Source organism: Schistocerca cancellata, chromosome 2 (genome assembly GCF_023864275.1).
Source record: "Schistocerca cancellata isolate TAMUIC-IGC-003103 chromosome 2, iqSchCanc2.1, whole genome shotgun sequence".
Classification (NCBI taxonomy): domain Eukaryota; kingdom Metazoa; phylum Arthropoda; class Insecta; order Orthoptera; family Acrididae; genus Schistocerca; species Schistocerca cancellata.
The window spans coordinates 1,076,840,873-1,076,866,329 of NC_064627.1; positions in this window are offsets into that span (position 1 = coordinate 1,076,840,873).

The window sequence follows — 25,457 nt, forward strand, 5'->3', positions numbered from 1 at the left end:
ATGGTTCCAAAAGGTCAATCGCACCACAGGGGACCTTTCCTTTTTATCTTTTTGATGTTGTTGAAGTTTTGGGCCATGTTTCACAGACTGCTGTTGCTGCTTCTTGTCCAAGTTTATAAAAATAGATTCTGGTAGGAGGTTTGACGTTTGTCTTTAGTCTTGGCCGTGATGTCATTTTCCACCAGATGGTTCACTTCCAAATTCTGATACACTTTCATTACTGGTTACAATATGCACATGTATTAGTGATGACAACAGTGTTTAGAGCCACACTCAAAACACATCCACTTCCTTCCATCCCTGACGACTATGTGCATCGTTTGCCTCGAGACGTCAAAGACCACGTAATACCTCCAGGTTCAGGCTGGTGCAATTATTCTGGTTTTTGTTTACAAACTTTTCACACAGGTTAATATTGTTACCAAAACTAAAAAAATTTAAAAACCTGCAGATTGAGATTAATGCTTACAGTAACTACCTGTAATTATTTACTGGAATATGAGACTTACATTTTGTTGATAATGGTCTACTTAATTTGACTTCGGTGCATTTTCTGCAGGACGGTCATGCCACGAAGCAGAGTGTGTCGTCTTTACCAGTCAAAGATACTGATGCACGGGATATTTTGCATCTCATGACTGTTCTGCAGCGAAGAAGGTTCTGCATGCATCCATTACAGTCAGAAAAAGTGAAGAGTTATCGTATATGAGAGGTAATGAAAGAACTGGAAATGTATTCCGACCCTTTCCTTACTTTTTACAGAATTTCTCAAAAGTGTTTCTATATTGTATTAGAAAAGCAACGAAGTGGAGGCATACTATTTATAGAGAAGAGATATTTAACAATTTGAGGTAAGTTGACAAGAAAAAAAATGTTTGTTAAGTGAGAATTCGTTTGAAATATTTATTAAAGGAAAGAATAAATATTTATTGTTCGTCGCTGTTTAAAGGAAGCACAAAATAAAATAAACTCAATTCCTTTTCTTTGCAGATGTCATTCTTCCAGAAGTTAATTCGAAGCCCTATATTCTTCTTCTTGACACATCACGAATACGTGCCTATGGCTTTTGCAGCCAAATGGGAGGAAATCACTCATTTGCTGTGGAAACTGCCCAACTCCATTGGTTGTGTGGCTGGTAAACACGTAAGAATAAAGGCATTACCACTTTTATGCTACACCTTTCTGAATTACAACCATTTTTTTTTTCAACAATATTGGTAGAATTCACAGACTCTAATGACTTATTTGTAGCAGTGGTCGCAAAAGCGGTGGACGAGCTATTCACAACAGTAAACATTCATCGATCTCAGCAATGATGACACCTTACTATAACAGACGCAACTCCATTACTGGGTCAGAGGTTCTTTGTATTTCGTGGCAGATGAGGTGATACTCCTTCACACAAATACACTGAAACCTTATGCTCCGAATCAGTGGACAGACGAGAGAGGAATATTTAATAACAGAATGCACAGGGGACGAAAATCAGTGCATTGCGCTTCTGGTACGTTAATATCTAAATTCAGAGCTTTAGGTTGTCCACTGTCCTGCACTCCTTTAAAATTACATATTGTAATACATGCTATGTGCATGTGCACTTCGTTACCCCAAACAGTGACGAACCATTATTAAGACCTCGTTATATCAGAGAAAAAGCCAGTTAACTATTTACTCATTAATCTGCAATAAAAGCTAAGAAAGTTTTTAATAATTAGTCATCATTAAGTACAATACTATTAATGATGTGATTTCTTGGCTAACGCGCTTCGTCCAGTTCACAATCTAAGTTATGCCACGCTTTGTCATGCACACTATGACCGTAATACACTGCACGATTGTGATCGTATAGCTGAGAATCCTTTACTATTATATCACGACATTCAATGAATATAGCAGCACACTAACAAGTCTGACTGATATCAGAGATCTGAAAGAAGGAATTGAGTGAACATTGCTCTTTTATAGTTGTTATTAGAGCTGCACTCTACCAAAACTGCAGTTCGGTAATTTTGGTACAGTACATAAATGTCGCAATGAATGTTACCAGTAGAGTTGGTAGCATTGGTAGGGAAAAAAACATAAGTGAATGAGTGAGAGAGGACCTTGGAGCCGAGGACTTCTCTTTGTTTTTGTTTTGTTTGTTGTTTGCTTTGAACATAATTGGAACTACACAACGTTCAGAATGGTCCATTGATGTATCCTTACAAAATATAAATTACATGTTATAAGTAACAAAAAGGATCAGCTCACGTAATTTCTGCGCTTTTATGTAACCAAAGCAATTATTTTTTATGCAAGGACACGAATAAACATATGTTATTTTGTGCTAATAGAACCTTCTTCATCATGACAAAGGTAAGAGTTTCCTGTTATCGATTACTACGAAAGCTGCTTAACAATAACAGAAACTTGTTTTATATAAGTTCGACGAAGTATTGAAGCTATGTTCTGTGTTCCATTTTCTTTTTTAAATTTTACCTTTTTTTTGAAGAAATTGAGTTTTCTAGCTCTATATGACAAATTTTCATTACTTCCTCATATTTACGGCAATGGTCCTCTGTTTCACATAAAAAATCAATAACTATCGAATTAAATCTGATATGGACGTTTACGATTTCAACTTTGCCATAACTACTTTTTATTTACATAGAACAAAAAATTCTGTGGGTGACGTAGCCCTGTATATCTCCTCACTCAGTTTCTAGACGGTTCACCGGTTCCAGTTTCTAGGGGAATCTTATAAGACACTGATCGCACACACGAACAAAGGTAGCGCCAGAAGGATATGCAACGCACCTAACGCACAAGTAACGATTTTACCATCTTAACTCACCAAAGCTATTAGGAAAAGTACCGAAGTCTGCGCTTAACTAACGAAAGTCTACGGTAACCTATGGTAGAGTCACAACTCTAGTTGTTATAGACGCTTTTACATTCCTTGCCAGATGTGTGCAGTACTACAGAGGCACCTGCTTCCGTTATTGGTCGATTTGTCTCGCTTTTGAGTATCATTAAGATTTGTGGCTTTCTTGTGTTAGGCACATGTACTACACCATCAGTGTCTCACGTGAGTTCGCACGGCCCTCCCGGTGGTTGTCGACTGCGAACCGAAATCAGAGGCACAGAAGAGGAGGGAACCCCTCGACGTCGGCCCACCTCCGCCGCCTGCCAGATTCAATACGCGGCCGCGACCGGCGGTGGAACAAATTCCTTGTGACGGCTGCCGCACGCAAACCTACCCCTGTAGGCGCGCAGGGCGAAATCTGGAGGCGGCACGACGCCTGCTCCAATCCAGGCCCCTTCCGGCTGCGGTTCATTGAATTACTCGCCGGTCGCAATCCACTAACTGCATCCTGTGCTAACAACGTGAGATCTCCATCAGGATGAAGTTGGTTTAAGCTGCACCGCAATTTACGCGACACGTATGTTACGTGTGCATACTGTAACACAACTTGGTGCGACGACACATAAAACTGAGTAATTTCATCTCACTTACTATCTGTGGAAGCAATGTTTACATATCAATTCTTTGGTCAAATGTTTGAGGAGAACGAATACAAAAGACACCCAGAAAATTACGCAGTAGGTCTTGTCCGAATTTTCGTAGCTAAAGGATGAGTGATAATAGGGCAAACGGCGTATTAAATTGTCAAGCGTAAGGTCTAGTTTGCAAAAAACATTTAATTGAGCTGATCGGGAGAACAAAACGGTAAGGAACTAGGAGGTACTGAGCATTAAAGTTTGCAATTGATCCACTAATCTGAATAATTTGATTGTAAAGCTGATTTTGTTCTGGGTGGCTTTTAACAACTGTATTCTTTCATATCGACCTAGAAAGAACAAGAAACAGGCAATAAGATATGAAACATACAAAAATAAACACATTACTCGGGATATTACTATGTTACCGGAATCACATACACTGACAACAAAACATAATGATAGTCATATAAGAACATTTACACATACTAGTAGACTTAACTCTATAGCTCGTTGCCCGAAAGTACTTAATCACTCACCACTATCATCAAAGATGTGTCTATTGTCCAAACATGTTTGTCTTCGTGACAAGAAAATGATAAAACTGGAGGGATATAATATAAGAGGGACAGAACATGAACGACTTCCTTCTTTTCAATAAGTCTGGGTCTGACGTATTTTAATGGAAGAGTGAGGACAGTGTTTTGTCCACCACTTTCCTGAAACTCACCTCGCGCCGTATGTCACAGCATGTGTCTCACCGACGAATAAAGATTATGGGTATTCAGAAGTCACCTTCCACCTGCATACATTCCCTAGGGTGACAGACAGATGCATTCTGAACACCACAGTCACCAGTTACACAGAATGTTTTGAACGTTTCCTTCACATTGCTATCACCTACTTTCTCAAGACATGTAAAAGGACAGAGGCAATTAGGTCCTTCATCACTTTTATCTGCAGATTTTCCAGGACGAAATATATATCCTTCATTTGTTTTGCATCTCTTCCGCTTAAACTTCCGTTGTGATGTGTATTCCCACGTTTTCGGAGAAGATTCCATCGTCTGTTCTTCTGCTCCTTCGTGACAGCTATCTACGACAGTGACAGACTGCTCAGAATTAAAGACAAATTGAAAAATTCCTCATATTACCTGAATAGCAGCAAAGACTATTACTATTATTGCAGCCATTCATTAATAGCTTCGTATTCCATGCATTTCAGCAACATAATGGTATGTAGATGCACTTACCATAATGTTCGTGAAACATACTAAGTACAACAGATTTGCAAATTTACATACGTCTGAGTCACTGGGATTGTACTCAGGATCCTGGGCAGACATATAAAGACCCCTAAGAAGATCTTGATTTTCCGATAACTCGTCAAATGTGCCTACAATCTCGGAAAACGTAGATTCGTGCCACTTAGCGCCAGTCATTCTACTCTTCACTTACCTATTTCCTGCGGCAAGCAGACACTGCCGCTTACCATGAAGCATCGCCCTGAATTCTGATGAGTGGAACTGGTTCATTTACTTGGCGTAGCACCAGTTGCCCTATAACTCGAAATAGGCGGCAGTGGCGCTTGCCATTGTGTTCCCCTGAGCAGCCCACTTGTTGGAAAGTGATCAGGGTAGCAGAAAAACTTAATTACTGAGTTGAGAGAAAACTGAAATATTACACGAGCAGCTGCTGCTAGCTACGTGAATGAAGTGTCCAAAAGTTCATCATATTAAGGTGAGACTGTCTGGCGCATAAAAAGCATTGATGCGATATTGGACTTTCAAAATTCCTTCCTTTGAGTCAAGTACTGAATTTAAGCCATTTCAAGACCAGTAGCCGCCAAAAAAAAAAAATGAGGTATCAAAAAGATAATGATTTCTGAACACAACTTGAAAGTAAAAAAAATGAAAATTTAAAAACTGAAGTGAAAATGTTGTGAAATGTTCTAAAATTAAGAAATAAAATAGACAAACATTTTGCGCACTTTTGAATGATTCTTGAAATCATGAATAGCGAATGAAATATCGATTAAGTGTTTAAAGTTAGACGTTTAACTTACAATCCTAGAATTTCAAGCAGTACTACAGGATATTTGTCTGCGGTAATATTCAGACCGTGCTGTCTGGTGTTGTATGGCCTTGCTATACGCTCTAAGACAAAAAGAAAAGCGACGAATCATTAAGGAATTATTCGAATGGGACGGAAATCGGTAGATGTGATGTACATGTAAAGACAAACATATTATTACAGTTTCAGAAAAAAATGGGTGATTTATTTAATTTAAAAAGATTAAAAAATCGAGCAACTCATTAACGCGCCACTCTACCTCTGGCCCTTGTAATGGCACTTCCTCGGACGAGAAATAAAAATCAAAAATTAGCTCCCAATACCCCAAAGATTTCCCCCCAAGTCCCAAATTACCAGAAAAGTGAATAAGCGAACGAAGTTCCATTTATCACCGTTATTAGGACAATAACAAGTAATTAAATCAGGAATCTAAGACTTGACAATTTAGCAATCTACGAAGGAAAGATTAAATTTCAGTAAAATTAAAATCAAAAACCTAATAAATCGCAAAATTAGCATAAATTAACATTCGCAAAGTAGAACCAACGATCCCAAAGAATACTCCGTGTGAGTACTCTTTGGGAATCGTGAGTAATGACTAACAAGGGAACCTCCCCATCGCACCCCCCTCAGATTTAGTTATAAGTTGGCACAGTCGATAGGTCTTGAAAAACTGAACACGGATCAATCGAGAAAACAGGAAGAAGTTGTGTGGAACTATGAAAAAAAAAGCAAAATATACAAACTGAGTAGTCCATGCGCAACATAGGCAACACTACAGCAAATTGTGAGCGCAGAAGCGCCGTGGTCACGTGGATAGCGTGAGCAACTGCGGTACGAGAGGTCTTTGGTTCAAGTCTCCCCTTGAGTGAAAAATTTTTCTTTCTTTATTTTCGCAAAGTTATGATCTGTCCGTTCGTTCATTGACGTCTCTGTTCACTGTAATAAGTTTAGTGTCTGTGTGCGATTAGTAGACGAAAGGACGTTCCTCTCCAATGAGAACCGAAAACACGTCTGATATATTCTATACGACACTGGTGACGGCATGTACGTCACATGACAGGAATATGTTGTCGACCCATCTAACTTGTACACTTGGCGAATGAGTAAAAAGATTCTTCTACCTTGCCCGATTTAGGTTTTCTTGTAGATGTGATAATCACTCGCAAAAAAGTGATGAAAACATAAGAGTTTGTCACATAAACTGCAACAAATGAATTCAACACTTTCACAGTCGCACAGTTTTCCCTGTGTTCTGTCAAAACATATGTTTTTAACGTTTTCAAATTTTGCCGTGCGTAGACCGTCAAATCCTGCATATGTCCAAGCAAATCTGAACATATCCTGGAATTTTGGAGAGCGAAGTTGATTATGTGTGAGTGACTGAACTTTGATAATTGTCTGAAAATAAAAAAATTAAACATTTCACTCGAGGGAAAACTTGAACCGTGGACCTGTCGTAAAGCAGTTGCTCGCGCTAACCACGGGACCACGGCGCTCCTGAGCTCAGAATCTCCTGTTACGTTGCCTATCTTGCACATGGACTACTCAGTTTGTATATTTTGCTTATTTTTTTCATAGTTCCATACAACTTCTTCTTGTTTTCTCGATTGATGTCAGTTTATTAAGACCTATCCACTGTGCCAACTTATAACTAAATCTGAGGGGGGTGCGATGGGGAGGTTCCCTTGTAAGTATAATTCAATGCATTGTCACTACGTTACGAGAGTTAGACCAATGCTCGTACGTGTAGGCGCGCTTAGATTGTTTTTGAGATTGAATAATTACGATCTATTATGACGCAGTAAAACGATCTTCTGACTTCAAATATCACGGCATTAGAATTCGAACGGAGGACTTTTACCTACTAGAATAAAGTGAACTTTTAACTAGATAATTGAACTAAACATTACTTAGACAGTGATTTAGGCAACGAACACGGATAGACAATTTTCATTCATAATAGCCACTTTGTTTATGGAACTCCAGTGATAGGTCCGAAGCATATAATTTAAATCCCCGCAACACCTGGGAAAGTTTTCTTCTCAAGGCTCGGTTAGGAAGTGACTGATATTGTGCAATAAAACACCCTCTCGTGCCAAGTCGTGCATTTGTGATTTAAAATTCTATCAAGTTATTGACATGAAACTCCCGAGTAATAATTACGCGCACCGATAATATTTGACTGTAGCGCTCGGCGCTTGAGTAGAATCTTTGACTCTGTTACGATTTCTTACATACTTGAAATTACGAACAGCTTGTGGGGAATTTGTTGTGGATATGACTGTATTGGTTTTATCATTAATATTTCATCATTAATCAGTTAAACATAGATTACGAACGATTAATTACGATTCCTGGTGAAGTAAATATCTCACGCACGTCGACATTTCGGTTCAGCACTGTTATTTTGTGTAACGTCGTCTTCGTAACATGATAACACTCTACCGGCTGTCGCCGAGTTTTAGCCGAGGCCAAGTACAAATCAAATCAAATCATCAAGAAGAAGAGGCGTTACACCCCCTTGCAACGGTCGCGGCTTGAGATTGACTGATACCGTTGTTGCTATCCCACCGCTGTCCAAGGCGTCTTCAGACACATCTTCTGTCTGCGATCCTATTGAGTGGAGTACAACTCTCTTCAGAGATGGGTCTCGCTTCGAACTGAGCTCCGATGACCAGCGAGATGCCACGGACAGTGATTGGATAGCAACCTGACTATCGCCCGCCAGTCAAGACTCATGGTCTTTGATGCCATTTTGTTTTCATGGCAGTGCTCCTTTGGCTGTCATCCACGGCACCATACAGCACGATCCATTTTATTACCCTTCATGGCAAGCCATTCCAGGCTTACATTTCAGCACGATAATGCCCGCTCTCACACCGCGAAAGTTTCTACTGCTTGCCAAACCTTACCTTGGCCGGAAAGGTCCGCGAATTCCTCCCCAGCTGAGAACGTTTGCAGCATTATGGGCAAGGACCTCCAACCATCTCGGGATTCAGACGATCTAACGCAACAATTGGACTACATTTCTCCTGATATCCCTCATCAGGACATCCAACAGATCTCTTAATCAATGACAAGCAGAATCACTGCTTCCATAAGGGCCAGAGACGGATCAAAGCATTATTGATTTTCTCAATTTGTGGAGCTCTTGCTCTTGACTCAATCATCCAATTTTTCTGAAACTGTAACCATACGTTTGTCTGTTAATGTACATCACATTTACACAATACTGTCCCATTCGGATAATTCCTTCGTGGTGCGTCGGTTTATTTTCTTAGAGTGTATTTCTATTGTCTTTGCCATAAAGAGTAAAAAAATTACAAAAATTTATGGTATCAAAAATTTTTCAATACAGAATCCTTTAAATAACAGGAAAGAGAATGTACATTCTCAGCTGGAACCTCATTTACTGTACATGACTTCCAGTATAATTCATACGTGCGCCAAATATTTCACTAACATATTTTATTTCTTATTTTTAGGAAAATTGTTTCTGCATTTTTTTAAAAAAATATTTGCCAATACGTATTGCATTTGTTCTGACTTGGGTCAACTTTTTCGAAGATATCTCCACTGTGACTGTGGAGTTTCGAACACTTTATGATATGGAATCTTACGGAACTGTTGAAAATCACTTCTTACGCAATTTAATTTTTTGTTGCTATTTCGGTTGTGTATCTAGAAAGTAACATGTTCGTAATTTTTTATCAGGATGCGAAGTTATTATTTAACATTCTATACACCTCAATACCACCTTTACGGAATCAATCCATTTGTCGTCTTTATTTTCGTTCAATGCACTGACAGAAACACAAGCAGTAGTGACATGCGGGTAACTGGTGACAGTCTTAGATGCCACGACCTTGATTTCCATTTTAGGTGTCAGTCCAGGCACATGCAACCAGAAGTAGCTAGAAGTGATCTTCAACGTTTCTCAACTATTCTGATTTTGTAACAAGACTGTCTTTGCAGTGTGTAGATGACACGTCCTATCTAAAAGTCGCCACAGTTCCGCGAGGCAACACGAGTTCTGCATAACACATCAGTCAGTTTGATGTTAAAATCAGGGCTCAGTGGAATTCCTGTCGAAATGTACACAGATTTTGAAGCCGATTTACCTCCCATTTCAACAGTAAAGTAGCGTAGATCCCTCGAACAAAAAACTGTGCCCAGTGTATGAAATCAAGGTCAGTGTATGAAATCAAGGTCCTAGAAGAACACCACAAGTTATCAGCAAAACTACAGTTCATAGTAGAACCCTATAACATATCTTGAGCTCAAACACAATAGCCACCTCCATGCCCAATCTCAGATGCCCAGTTTCCTCTGAAGCTAGCACCCATCATGTTTCAGAATATTTTTATGCCCATTTCTCTTGATCAAGTAGTCGATCACTGACTCTGCATAATTGTAATCCAGATTCAACACCTCCAGTTTCTTTTTATTGCTTTACTTCCACTTCTCTGTTAATGCAGTGAAGAGACTTCACAATTGAGAGCCTACGAGGACATGGGATGCCTATTTCTGTCGAAAAAGAACAGCATTGCTTGTAGAAGCTTTTTAAACCCTACACCGAAACCTGCCTACGAAAACAGATTAAAATGACAGCATCTAGCAATACCATATGGACAAAAGATAAATACTTTCACAACAATGACAGTTAAAAGTACTGCCTATAACCATAAAAATCTGTGGATTACCTGTCAAAAAAGCTGTCACGAATATACCGATATGAAGAATATAATAGGACATACAAACTTCATAAAGGAATAAGATAACAATGGTAGTAACTACAGTAACACCAATATAACACAAGTAACAAGCAAACATACAGTGACAGAACCACTGAAAAATCTATCAGACATATATAAAAATGTATAATAACGAACTCCATTTAATAATTACCTTTAAAGTTAGTAAAACTGTACCAAAATTACGTGCCATTTGCTTATAACCTGATGACGGCAGTTCAGCCAAAATAGGCCTATTGTAAAATAAAAGCGACCAAACTTAGCAGCGTACTTGGAATTATAAGTTATAAGAGATCGTTTAACACGTTTACTTAAGTGTTACTGGACGGTCCTCGCAATGTCTGCCAGTACTGTCTGACAAGATCCAAGTTCTGTCGGAAACAGCAAAGTTACAGAGTATTCAGAAAGAGAAAATTTCACATTCGGCTTCTGCAGAGTGAACGCTTCTTCTGACTAGGAGCTCTGGAGTAATGAATTCATGCTAGGTGACAGAAGGGTGATGACTTGATGTTAGCAGTTTGAAGAGCGAAGACTTGTTGCTGGACATCTGACGAGACGAGTCTTGATGCTGCACAGAAAGATGTTTCCACTCGAGTGCTGAATACAGAGATAGACCTGAATTCAAATTCTAGAGCCGCCATTGGCGCAGCTTTCCTTATTACGCTACCAGTTCGTAAGAATCTGTAGGGACCGAAATTAGTTTACTCCCTTCAGGAGCCGGTTATTCCATTTTTATACTATGCAGAGAGCTAGTTTCCGTGTTATTCCTGAAATTTACTAAGTATGCTTACAGTCACTAGTTGTGTTCTTGTGTTATCTGCATAACTTTGCACTTACCGTGTTCAGCCACTTGTGCCAAGGTTAGAGTTCACTATTACAACACCGTTGTCCAAGTACACAGTGTTCATTTGCCTATGTCAGTGGGTAAATGATGTATTTTACTTTTGGATAATAAATTTGATTGTTATAATTACCATTTATTTCTCTTGAAGGTGAGATGACCCCTCCTCTGATTAATGTGTCTATATGCGTGGTGTGGTTCCTAAATAGTCACGCTTCACTGAGCCACACATATTTGTTATCATTCAGTAACATATTTCCACTCAATTCATTTGCGTGATCATATGGGGTGCCTCCCTTCTCTGTAAGTCATCAGAGATCATATTCCAGCATCATAGGCGTATGCCGAACAGCACAACCGCCAACCCACATGAGAGTCTGTCGACCCTTAGCTAGAATCTTCGAAGCCTGGAACGCTCCGAGTTTCATAGCGAAATTTTCTGTTAGATGATTGAAATTTTCACCGCAAAGATAAGAACGAACACTTAATAATAAATGGACGCAATGTTGTAGTCTATAGTCCAAAGACTAGTTTGAGGCAGCTCTCCATGCCCTCCTGATAACGACATCCTCCTGATTAGTCCCTGCCCAAAGATTCGAATGAGGCACTATTTACCTTCGAAATAGCATTTGACCCAAGAGGACGCCATCATCATTTAACCATACAACAGAGCTGCATGTCCCCGAGAAAATTTACCGCTGTAGTTTCCCCTTGCTTTCAGCCGTTCTCAGTACCAGCACAGCAAGGCCTTTTGGTTGATGTTACAAGGCCAGATCAGTTAACCATACAGATTGTTGCCCCTGGAACTACTGAAGAGGCTGCTGCTCCTCTTCAGGAATTACGCGTTTGTCTGGCCTCTCAACAGACATGCCTCCGTTGTGGTTGGACCTACGATACGTCTATTTCTATCGCTGAGGCAAGCAAGCCCCTCCACCAACGGCAAGGTCCATGCTTCATGGAAATGAACGTAAAGAACTGTAAGTTGCGAGCGCTTTTACTGAGTTGTAATTCTTTCAATGAAATTTTTTGCACCCAGAGGTGTGTCTCACAGTGCGCTTCTAACTGCAGGGCATATATATTTATAACAAAAAAAGGTAAGATCCTGTCAAAACCTGCCCAACCCCCCAGGGACGCCAACACTCCCAATGAAAATCATTGCCGCCTGCTGTCGACCAACTGAAACTGAGACCACCATCGATAGCGGACCTTCCCAGAGTGGAAAATGCAAAACTTTCCTCCCACGCACACATGACAACAATAATCTACAACAAAACCACGAAATAGTGGTAGAAAACCAAGCAACATCGCATAGCGATATATTACAGTCACGTCGTAGCACGTAATATAAGAATACAGAGTATTGCGGTGGTAACATTGGATCAAATGTTCTCGAGCTGAAAGCCGTATCAAACTCCATGATTGTCAATTAATTACTCAAGCCCCTCTCAAGTTTGACGGTGAGAGACATAGAAGCTGTGCCATGTCAGTGCTAAAGGAAGGACTTAACATCGTATTTTCGCCGCATGACATCCCTCTCCTTGAAAAAAATAAGTGGCATCGATCAGGCAGTCCTCAAGTTACCCAGTGGTTACCCAATGGTGGTCGAAATACGACGTGAAACGGGCCGAATCCTTTGATGGCAAAGCGTCCAGTACCAAATATGACCAGGACTGACTGTTTTGGCCTGCAAACATTCTGAGAAGCGGAAAGCACTATGGTTCTCCCTACCGACGAAGATCTGCGCGCTGCTAGACGAAGATTTTTACCGTAAGCTCAGAAACGACCCAACATGGAGAATTATATAAAAAAAAGACACTGAACCCGCCATCGATTTACTGAGGGTGACGTGATGAGTAGTTCCGATGTGGTCGCGCTGTTTACTGATATGCATATCAGTCCTCCGACCTAGTATTCCAGTTCTCTGAACTGAACGTAGTTGATCTATTTAGGCACACTCTGACCACGTAATATTTTCTGAACAACGACAAGTATTACGGTCGGACGGACGGTCTTGCGATGGAAACGCCATTAGTTGAGAAAGCTCTAAGTATAATTTCGAGGATATTGTCTTAGCCCCATTAAAGCATACTTGTTTCTTCCGATACGTCGACGCCTTTTTCGTCTCTAGACCCCACGGGCGTGAAAAACTTGACCAGTTCTTGGAACATCTCAACAGCATCAACAGTAACGACTAGTACACTGTAAAAGTAGAAAAATACGACGTCTTGCCCTGTCTCGACCTCCTCGTCTACCGCAAACGAAACTGATGGCTACAGCGTCTACAGAAGACAACAACCCGTACTTGTCGACCATCAGTCATCATCAGCCAACTATGGCATATCGTGAAAGAACGACATTGGCCGCTGATAACTTGCCTCCAGCAGCTGATCCACCTAAGCAAGGTCTTCAGGAAGAGTGGCTACAGCTATTACTAACCTCAAGCAAGAATCGCAATAAGGATAGAAGAGTTTTGTTTTATACAGAAAATTTGGTAATATTTAGGATGTAATGCAGAAAAATGCAGCTTCAATAGCATGTGAGTGATAGTGGGCTACATCTCTGGCAGAGAGGTTGCACTGCGAGAGACTGTTAGTAGAACTTTTGTTTGTGAGTGGAGTACTGTCTTGGAAAGAGAGAGGAGGAGTCGAGTTGTATCTCGTCATGGAGTAACATGTGTTTAGGCCGTGCTGTGTGCCGGCAATAATTTTCTTGAATGAGATTTTCACTCTGCAGCGCAGTGTACGCTGATATGAAACTTCCTGGCAGATTAAAACTGTGTGCCCGACCGAGACTCGAACTCGGGACCTTTGCCTTTCGCGGGCAAGTGCTCTACCAGGAGACGAGATACTGGCAGAAGTAAAGCTGTGAGACCGGGCGTGAGTCGTGCTTCGGTAGCTCAGATGGTAGAGCACTTGCCCGCGAAAGGCAAAGGTCCCGAGTTCGAGTCTCGGTCGGGCACACAGTTTTAATCTGCCAGGAAGTATCAATAATTTTCTTATATTATTTTTCATTTATGGAGAGAAATTTCGTAAATTCACTCAGACGACTTCAAAAGATACTGTAATAGTGCATTTGCCGAGACATCCAAGTGTAGTAATTAGGTCAGGGGTTTAGAATTGGACATTTTTATGATAATGTAACAACGTGTGATTTAGTGATTTTTCCTCAAAGATGGATAGCACACGTGTTTGTAAGAAAGTAAAGAGAATTGTTTCATGTTTTTTCAGTATTAACACAAAACGAATTTTTAATATTTTAAGTGTTGAAACATTTTGTGCTGGTGATGTAAAGTTTTGTCAATAGAATTACTTTATTCTTTCTCCATCAATCAGCATTCGTCTCTTTATTTCAAGTTTCACGTATATAATTTTACTTTTCCGAGTTTCTCAGTAACAGGACTTTGACTGATAACGATTTATTAGCGCAGAAGTTTTGTGGATGGCTCTATAGTTTGAAGCATACATGGCACATTGCGGTGCTAGTAGCTTGAATTTTTATTTTTTAACTAGCATAGCAGCAGCAGCCACAGTGGTTTAGAGATAGCAGCAGCTCAGCATTTATTCATTGCACAAACAGGTAGGTCATTTATAATTTAAGGGTGATAAACTAATATTCGTCGCGAGGAGTGGCAGCGAGGTTTAGGGCGCCATGTCACGAATTGCGTGGCCCCTCCCGCCGGAGGTTCGAGTCCTCCCTCGGGAGTGGGTATGTGTCTTGTTAGCATAAGTTAGTTTCAGTTATTTTCAGTAGTGTGTAAGTCAAGGGACCGATTACCTCAGCAGTTTGGTCCCTTTGGAATTCACACACATTTGAACAATTTGAATTAACATTTCAACAGTGCCATGCTTTCCAGACAGGGCATTTTCTGTAGTTATTTATTTTTAATATTTTTCTCGCAGTCACATAACTTGTATTATTGCTAAAAGCACAGTGTTCGAGAAGCTACCAGTATATGTAGATATTAACTACGATTAAATATATGCTTATTAGCCGCATTCTAGGGCGCTGCCAAACACGCTGCCTCGTGCTGGGCGAGATAATTCGTATCTTGTACAATTATAATCAAATCGATCTTCAGGTCTGCCATAAAAATCTGGCAATTACTGAGAAATGTTTAAGATGCGGCAGCTCTTAAAACACCTGTGGTCTGCAAGATTCCATGACGTGCGGGGTAGCCGAGCGGTCTGGGGCGCCTTGTCACGGTTCGCGCGGCTCTCCCCGTCGGAGGTTCGAGTCCTCCTTCGGGCATGGGTGTGTGGGTTGTCCTTGGCCAAGTTAGTAAGCCTACGTGTATAAGCCTAGGGACCGATGACCTCAGCAGTTTGGTCCCATAGGAACTTCCCACCACGAAGATACCTTCCGAGTGTGGCCAGTCTTATGTAGGACATGAACGAAGCAGGAAGAAGTGTTAAAGGTTTCACTGCCTACACTACACCGAAAAACACGCTTTAACTGAGCATGCGAAATAAAACAATCACCGGATCAAATCTGAAGAAAGCTCTGTCGTGGCTCACAGTAACTGTTGCTGGGACTACGTAATTAAAGTATCCATTGAAATAAAAATCATCGATAACACCCTTAATAGGGGAGGCGGCCTGCAGTACAGCGTGGTGGTGGATCCACTGAGTGCGAGGTTTAAGCGATCGCATTGAACGCAGACTCAAGGCGTTCCCCTAGTCAGTGATGCCGGGGGCACCAGTGACGACCGAGCGAAGTGGCGCAGTGGTTAGCTCTCTGGACTCGCATTCGGGAGGATGATGGTTCAATCCTGCGTCCGGCCATCCTGATTTAGGTTTACGGTGATTTCCCTAAATCGCTTGAGGAAAATGCCGGGATGGTTCCTTTGAAAGGGTACGGCCGACCTCCTTCCCTAATCCGAAGAGACCGATGACTTTGCTGTTTGGTCTCCTCCCCCAAAGCAACCATTCAGCCAAAAGTGACGTCACAACCGTCTGCTGGAGTACGAAATGGTGTAATATCAGCTCATCAGCACTTATTACACTTGACAATGACCAAGAAGTACTTTGTCTCGAAAGCTCCTTGCACTTAACCACTTGAAACCCCTGGAAGCCGGGGAACATCTTTTTCAATGTCCCAAGAAGTTTATCACTTTATCCAGAGTTCCTATCACTTTATCCAGAGTTCTGTCTGATACATAATCGTCATCAGTAAGTAGTACTAACAGAGTTAGAAATTTGACATGATGCAAGTAATAATAATAACGCTAATAACACCGCTTAATACATAATTCCGTTTCCTGATTAGTAGGGAGTCTTTTTACGAGAATGTATTAAGTGAATATACATAAATTCTTTCATGTTTAATCTTTTCGTTTTATATCCTGTGAAAATGAAACCAAAGAAAAACTACATAGGAATCCGTCATTTTCAGTGGTGTGAACTTTGACCAAATGACTTTATGTTATCTGATAGCCCAAGTCGTTCTCTTTTTTTAGATTGTGACAGCTTTGATCAGTGTTAAAAAGCTGGAGCTGTAACTAATTAATTAGAGAGTGGCCATCGCTCTTCTTCAGGGAAACACCATTCTTTGATCGTTTAAAATGCAGCCTTCCGCTTCCATAGCCTAAGCGTAGATTCTGACATACTTTCCTTATTAAGGAGGCACTTTACGAACATACCGTAATATAGCGATGCTTCTGTCACAGAAGAGCAAGAGAGAAATCATATGACGCTGCAGAACGATTTATATTATTTGCGAGACAGCAGTCACACATCCAGTGGAGAACATATAGCCTCGATCACAAATGAAATTTGTACTTGGTGATCTCCATGGAAAACATTTAAAACGCTCTCGGAAAACATTTGATACCTAGCCTCTAGTAAGATGTTCCTAACCTATCTATGATCTAGCTACATGTTCATCGTTTTATTTATTCGCATCAGAAATAAACAGTGATAAACATACACATAGCATTACATAATGGTACTTAATGACAAAACATAGAACGCACTTAAAATAATTTATGCCTAGAAGTTTGACAAATTACGGGTGTTAGGTATAGTTGCTGTGCAAGGAACACCTGTTTGGGAAGGAAATGGGCACAAAATTTTTAAAATTTTTAATGAGGACTTTACTCCCCTACTGCAAGCTTCGACGCTTTTCAGACCGCTCACAGCTTACCTACTTTTCTCGGAGGAGATAGTCGATTGGTATCGCCAAATTATCAAGGTGATCACTTCAAGTTCTCTATAATCTTAACTTTGCAGTACGAGGAGATTCGTTAATATTCTCGGTTCTAGACATCTATTGACAACGTGCTAATACGGTTCTCCACAGGTATTGCTCTTATTCTCAGTGAAGCTCACCTCCATCTACATAGATACTCAGTAAACCAATGTCAAGTGCACAGCAGAGGATGCTTAGCTCTTTGTACACCATGTTAGTGTTTCTTCCCATTTCAGTCGCTCATACAGAGCCGAACGGATCACTGCTTAATGCCTCTGTGCATGCTGTAATTAGGCACATTTTCTGTTTATGCTCCCTAGGCGAGCGATACGTAGAGGTTTGCAGAAGCTATCTACATTTTAATACAAATGTTTGAAATATTTTTGAGTAGGCTTCTGTCGGATTTCATATCAGCGCACACTCCGCTGCAGAGTGAAAATCTCATTCTGGAAACATCCCCCAGGCTGTGGCTAAGCCATGTCTCCGCAATATCCTTTCTTTCAGGAGTGCTAGTTCTGCAAGGTTCGCAGGAGAGCTTCTGTAAAGTTTGGAAGGTAGGAGACGAGGTACTGGCAGAAGTGAAGCTGTGAGCGTGAGTCGTGCATGGGTAGCTCAGTTGGTAGAGCACTTGCCCGCGAAAGGCAAAGGTCCCGAGTTAGAGTCTCGAGTTTTAATCTGCCAGGAAGTTTCTGTCGGATAGTTTGCGTCTGTCTTGAGGAGCCTGACATTTCAGGTACAGCGACATTTTTGTGACGCACTCCCTTGTGTAGGAGAACGCTATGACATATCAAACATACGAAAGTATATGTTCCAGAGACATATAAATTCCCACCTTTATCAGTGATAATGAATACAGGCTGAAGCAGTAAGTTACAGTCTGAAACAGGGGTGGGATTCGGGCCGAGGTCTCCTGCTCACTATGGAGATTCACTAGCCACTGCGCCACCATAGCACTGAGGCTAACACAACTGTATGGGAACGACAATATGGGCTGAGGCGTGAGTCAGAGTTTGTATTAGTGAAGGAGACGTACTGGGGTAATCCGTGCAAGTGTGACAGCTGCAGTGTCATGGTGGTGCAGTGGTTAGCATATCTGCGTAGCGAGCAGAGGAACTGGTTTGGTATCCAGGCCTTGGTGCAAATTTTGATTCATTGCTTTGCCTGTTTTCATTATCATAAACCTGCGACGGTTTGCACTGCCCCTTTTTTTGCATACATTCAGTATCATCTGTCAACCGTATTTGATTTGGTTGCCAGACGCTTGAGCAATTTTCGAAGACTAGACCCACAAGTGACCATCTATGGAACGTCTGAGCTGCCAGGTCAATATACTACGTGAACAGTAACGCCGCCAATATACGTCCCTGGCACACGCATTAAGCTACTTCCATATCTGTCGACGACTCTCCATCCAAGATAACGTACTGCATCCTCCATACCGAGAAACCCTCACCCAGTCAACTCAGTCTCTAATTTTGTTTCATACCCTGTACAGCTGCACTTTTGTTAGCGAACGTTGTTGTGGTACTGATTCAAATACTTTTTAGAAGTCAAGAAATACTGTTCCTACCGGAAATTCTTGATCCCTGCATCTCAGGATGTAATGAGGGAAAAGCGAGGATGCTACTGCTTGGTAAATAGAGGTGGTCATTCTGTTCGAGATTTCCTCTTTGTGTTTGAGATCAGAATGTGTTCTGCTATTGCATAAACAGATGTAATTCAAACATATGGGAAAGTACTTTTGTGGATTACGTCTGTAAACCCTCTTGCATGTGGGTGCTTTTTATCACGCCGGCCGCGGTGGTCTAGCGGTTCTGGCGCTGCAGTGCGGAACCGCGGGACTGCTACGGTCGCAGGTTCGAATCCTGCCTCGGGCATGGGTGTGTGTGATGTCCTTAGGTTAGTTAGGTTTAAGCAGTTCTAAGTTCTAGGGGACTTATGACCTAAGATGTTGAGTCCCATAGTGCTCAGAGCCATTTGAACAATTTTTGCTTTTTATCAGTCACAGGATACTGTTTCTAGTCCGAGGGATCTTCAATATATTATAGTTAAAACTGGAGCGAACTCATCTGCGTACGCTACATACAGGAGCCCTGTTCAATTTTTTGCGATTTCATCTGTTTCTCAACGCCACTACAATATTTTAATGACTTGTGGTCGCAGTGGTATCAGGAGTAAACTGCAGCAGCACTTCTGTATCTTCGTAGGTAACGGAATATTTGTAAACGGAGGCTTCTGATTTTACTTCGCTGTCCTCAGTTTCAGTTTCTGCGTCATCCATAGCACTGAGGCTAACACAACTGTATGGGAACGTCAATATGGGCTGAGGCGTGAGTCAGAGTTTGTATTAGTGAGGAAGACGTACTGGGGTAATCCGTGCAAGTGTGACAGCTGCAGTGTCATGGTGGTGCAGTGGTCTGGACACTAATGTAAGTGCCACTGACAGCCGCTACGTACGGCCAGAATTTCGTTTGGTATTTTGCGTGATCTTTCGACAGTATTCTGCTGCGGTAATAATTTAACGCTTCACGTATTGTCGACTTGACAGTTGAAAGCTTTTCGTGAAGCGTCTTTCTACCTATGACAGTAAGCTTCGTTTTACATGTATTATGCAGAAGTCGCTCTTTCTTTAGACTTTCTTTACAATATCTGTATACCATGGAGGGTTCCTCCCATCATGAACTGTTCTGCTAGAAACAGGTATGCCCCGTTTATGGTCAGCTATTCTTTAAACATGAGCCATAGTTCTACATGCTCATGCTGAGAGGCAAAATTTTTTGAGTTCTTCTTTGAAATGTGACACGTCTCTCTCTTTATCTCTTTTATTAAACTTGTGTGTCTTGTCATGTGATATAGTCGTCATGGAAAATTTGGTAAATGCCAGACCCAGAATGTATAACACCAAAGGTTCATCATATTCTTACGTATAAGTCATCTCTTTGGAATCGTGAAGAAGTGGTGTATTTTCAGTTCCCAAGAATCAGTTTTTTGTTTTTGTTACCACAATTAAAGCGACTGCCTTTATAAACCTAGAAACACAGAAATTTACTCTGACAGCATCAATTTACAGACCATAGCGAATGATGTATTTCTACTGATCTGAGTGATGCGGTGGGTGAACACTCTTTCATTGAGATATCATCGTTTTTCTGAGTGCTGTCAATGTGAGTTACCGTTCCATTAAGAGTCATTTTTGCAACACAAAGAGATAGGTAAACAGGCTTCTTCTTAGCATATAAATTAAAAATATTAAACCGGATATTTCATAATTTAAACATTAATCGAAACACTTTCCAGAACCACTATTATTGCTTCAATAAGTCTGATTCCCGCTTACGCCACGTCGTAACTCTGTTTATTACTGAAAGTGCATTTGGACTGATAAAAACAAAATTACATTATGGCTAACTGCTGCGCTACTTGCGATGCAACGACTAGACTTGCTATACAATGAAAATCATGTAATTTAAACATTCACTCGATATGTGCATGCACTCCACCCCGTTCGAAAGTATAAAAAAATTAAATTACAATAAAATTTTAATGTACACTGCGGGAAACCTCACGACTTACTAACTCAGTAAGTCTGAATATAATGCGGTCACTAGCTCTACTGAGAAAGGAGAAGATCGTAGTAGAGGAACAACACAGATTCATTGGCTCTAATTATATGTGTGTTAGATTCACTCGAAATTGTGAATAAATTTAGCTGTAAACGATGTGGTACTTGAAACATTGACAAATGCCTCTGAAAGACTCAGTTAGGATGTTTTCCGCTTGAACTGACGTAATTAAAATTGCGGTCGAAGTTGACAATGTGCCAGGGAACGCTACAGACTGGTTGTGCACAATGATTTTCAACTTTTCTCTCATAGAAATGTTTGACTCAATGTGGCTGTCGGGCGCTCATAGTAGTTCCAGTGTTAGGTAACGCTTCGTGTACGGTTCAGGTCAGTAACGTTGAATACAGCGGAATAGCAACGATGATTCTCTTTTTCACTGCTGCAGATGAACTACGGTGCAGGTTATACACAAGACCCAGAAATAAAATACAAAATATGAAACATGCAGGAGTTGTCTTCTGCAAAAGTTACATAGGTATATACCGTCTTTTACAATTACGATAGAAGTCTTATTTACACCATACAAGTTTCATTTTAACTTAAAGCATTTTCAGTGGTCACTGTAATAATATGATTTTTCTTACACTTTTGTTTGCTAGGCTTGGGAACAGTTGTCATCCTTTAACTTGCAATGATTAAACAGTATTAAATTATTACAACTAATCACGTTTTTTTGTTTCTTTTTCCATTCTTAACATTTCCGTACAAGGTGCTTTAACTAACAGGAAATATATTTTTATTTTATATTTTGTAGGTCCACTGTTACCTTGCCATCTCGTGCACTTTGTTTCCGTAACGTGGGATGCGATCTTTTTTTGTTTGGTTTTGGCGTGTGCAAATTATTACTTCAGTATAGTATAGTGGTCTATGATCTTGTGTGGGTTGGTTGCCCTGCACTACGGACATATTTCTAACAAAAGAATGAATAGGTGAAGATACATCATAGATACAAGGCATGATCACAGTAAAACAAGAGGGATAACCATAGCATATAAAACTTTGAAAACAGTTAGAGAAAAACTGCACAGAGGAAACATCAGACAAATCAAAACAGACAAGTGCAATGGTGGTTTTAAGGGTAAAAAATAATGCTATAATAAGATCCAAATTCTTTAAATAGAACAAAATCAGAAAACAAATCGCAGCCAGCAGATTCCACTCAAAAATTAAAAATGTACTACAAACTATAGAACGCACATTGAATGACAGACAAAAAGTTCATACAAATTATGTGAAACCTACTGCTCCAAAACTCTGGAGCCAACAAAAAATTCACAAAGTAAATACACCTGTGGGACTAGAAATAAATTACAGAAAGGCATCGACATGCACTCTCACCACCAGACATATGTTAAATGTACTCACACAAAAAAGAAAAAAAAACACACAAAATGACAGAACAGTGAAATATACAGCAGAAGTAATAACCCAGAAAAAAGATACATAGATTCCAGGTACTGCTATATTGAACGAATTTGATGTATGGTAGAAAACGTGTACTTCACAATCTTAGTCGAACAATCAAGATATAAGAACAAGACCTCAAGACCTAGGTGCTTACACTCAATTACTACCTTAGCATATTTCAGGGATAACCAAACTCGTACACTTCGTTACTGACCAAAACTACTTTGAATTTAATAAAGAGTACTACTTGCTGGGAGAAGGATGGCCAGTGGAATAGAAAGTTAACAAATATCTTCGTAAACAAAATAAAAGAAACAATATTCCAAAAGGCAGTACGAAGAGAAAGTAAAATACCATGTTGGTGGAACTACATGAATGGTATCTCTGCTTGGTAGGAAAACCAGAAGATACGATAACCACACACAGAGATAAACACACTGTACAGGTGAGAAAAGAGAACCAAGCGTATGAATATCAAGAGCTGAGATGGAAACCCCGCCCTAAGCAAAGAAGGAAAAGCAGAAGGTTGGAAGGGATGTATAGCGGGTCTATACAAGGGCGATGTACATGAGGACCACATTATGGAAATGGAAGAGGATGTAGATGAAGATGAAATGGGAGACATGATACTGTGTGAAGAGTTTGGCAGAGAAATGAAAGACCAAAGTCGAAACAATGCCCTGGGAGTAGACAACATTCCATTAGAACTACTGATAGTCTTGGGAGAGCCAGCCATGACAAAACTCTACCATCTGCTGAGAAAGATGTATGAGACAGGTGAAATACCCTCATACTTCAAGAAGAATATGATAATTCCAATCCCATAGAAAGCAGAAGTTGGCAGGTGTGAAAACTATCGAATTATCATTTAAGAAGTCATGGCTGCAAAATACTAACACGAATTCCTTATAGACGAATGGAAAAACTGGTAGAAGCCGACCTCGGGGAAGATTGGTTTGGATTCCGTAGAAATGTTGGAACACGTGAGGCAATACTGACCCTAAGACCTATCTTAGAAGATAGTTTAGGAAAGGCAAACCTTTCTAGCATTTTTAGACTCAGAGAAAGGTTTTGAAAATGTCGATTAGGGTACTCTCTTTCAAATTGTGAAGGTGGCAGGGGTGAAATACTGAGCGCGAAAGGCTATTTACAACTTGTACAGAAACTAGATGGCAGTTATAAGAGTCGATGGGCACGAAAGGGAAGCAGTGGTTAAGAAGGGATTGAGACATGTTTGTAGCCTATTCCCGATGTTACTCAACCTATATATTGAGCAAGCAATAAAGGAAACAAAAAAAATGGAATCGGAATTAAAATCAATGGAGGAGAAATAAAAACTCTGAGGTTTGCCGATCCGATGACACTGTCATTCTGTCAGAGACATCAAAGGACCTGGAACAGCAGTTGAACGGAGTGGACAGTGTCTTGAAAGGAGGATATAAGATGACCATCACCAAAAGCAAAACGAGGATAATAGAATGTCGTCGAATTAAATCAGGTGATACTGAGGGAATTAGGTTAGGAAATGAGACACTTGAAGTATTAGATGTGTTTTGCTATTTGGGGAGTAAAATAACCGATGATGTTGGAATTAGATAGGATATAAAATGTACACTGGCAGTGACAAGGAAAGCGTCACTGGGGAAGAGAAATTTGTTTAAATCGAGTATAGATTTAAGTGTCAGGAAGTCTTTTCTGAAAGTGATTGTGCTGAGTGTTGCCATGTATGGAAGCGAAACATGGACGATAAATAGTTGAGACAAGAAGAGAATGGAAGCTTTCGAAATGTGGTGCTACAGAAGAATGCTGAAGATTAGATGAGTAGAGGTACCGAACAGAACTGGGGAGAAGAGGAATTTGGAGCACAACTTGACTAGAAGAATGGATCGGTTGGTAGTATTTCGAGTGAAAAAGACGCAAAGAAAAGATGATCTAACGCCAGTTAGATCCAGGTACTCACGAAAGTCCACCACAAACTTGTGCACTTAAACACTATTCCTACACATTTATTTTTTTTTTTTTCGTGTGGCTATGGCCTCCCGTTGAGCAGACCGATCGCCGGGTGCAAATCTTTCGATTTGACGCCACTGCGGCGAATTGCCCGTCGATGGGGATGAGATGATGATCATTAGAACAACACAACATCCAGTCCCTGAGACGAGAAAATCTACAACCCAGCCGGGAATCGAACCCGGGCCCTTAGGACTGACATTCTGTCGCGCTGACCACTTTTTTTCCATTTTTTTTATTTTTATTTTCACAACACCCAGTTCCTGGGGGGAGAAAATTCCCCAACCCAGCCGGGAATCGAACACGGGGCCCGAGGATTGAAAATCCGTCATGCTAACTATTTTTTTTTACAATAACAAACATAAACTGCTTCTAGCATTTTTTTAAATATATAAGACGATGACTTTATAAAATAAAATTTTTCTGGGAAACGTAAATAAGTGGACTTTTTTTTACATAATAGTGAAAAAAATAAAATAAAATAACCTGCTTCTGTCAGTACAAAACAATAACGGTCTACGTTCTTCTTTTAGGCGCGTACCTCGCTAATCCCGTCATACCTCGCGTTGCTGTCGGGTACGTCTTCACGTGTGTTTGTGGATCCTCTCCACTGTCCTGGTCCTTTCTTGTTCTGATACTTATAGCCAATAATTACATTCTCCTACCCGGGACACCCCAACTGGGTGGGGGATCAAGCAAGGCACTCCCTAAAAAGTTTGCGTAATACACTCCTGGAAATGGAAAAAAGAACACATTGACACCGGTGTGTCAGACCCACCATACTTGCTCCGGACACTGCGAGAGGGCTGTACAAGCAATGATCACACGCACGGCACAGCCGACACACCAGCAACCGCGGTGTTGGCCGTCGAATGGCGCTAGCTGCGCAGCATTTGTGCACCGCCGCCGTCAGTGTCAGCCAGTTTGCCGTGGCATACGGAGCTCCATCGCAGTCTTTAACACTGGTAGCATGCCGCGACAGCGTGGACGTGAACCGTATGTGCAGTTGACGGACTTTGAGCGAGGGCGTATAGTGGGCATGCGGGAGGCCGGGTGGACGCACCGACGAATTGCTCAACAC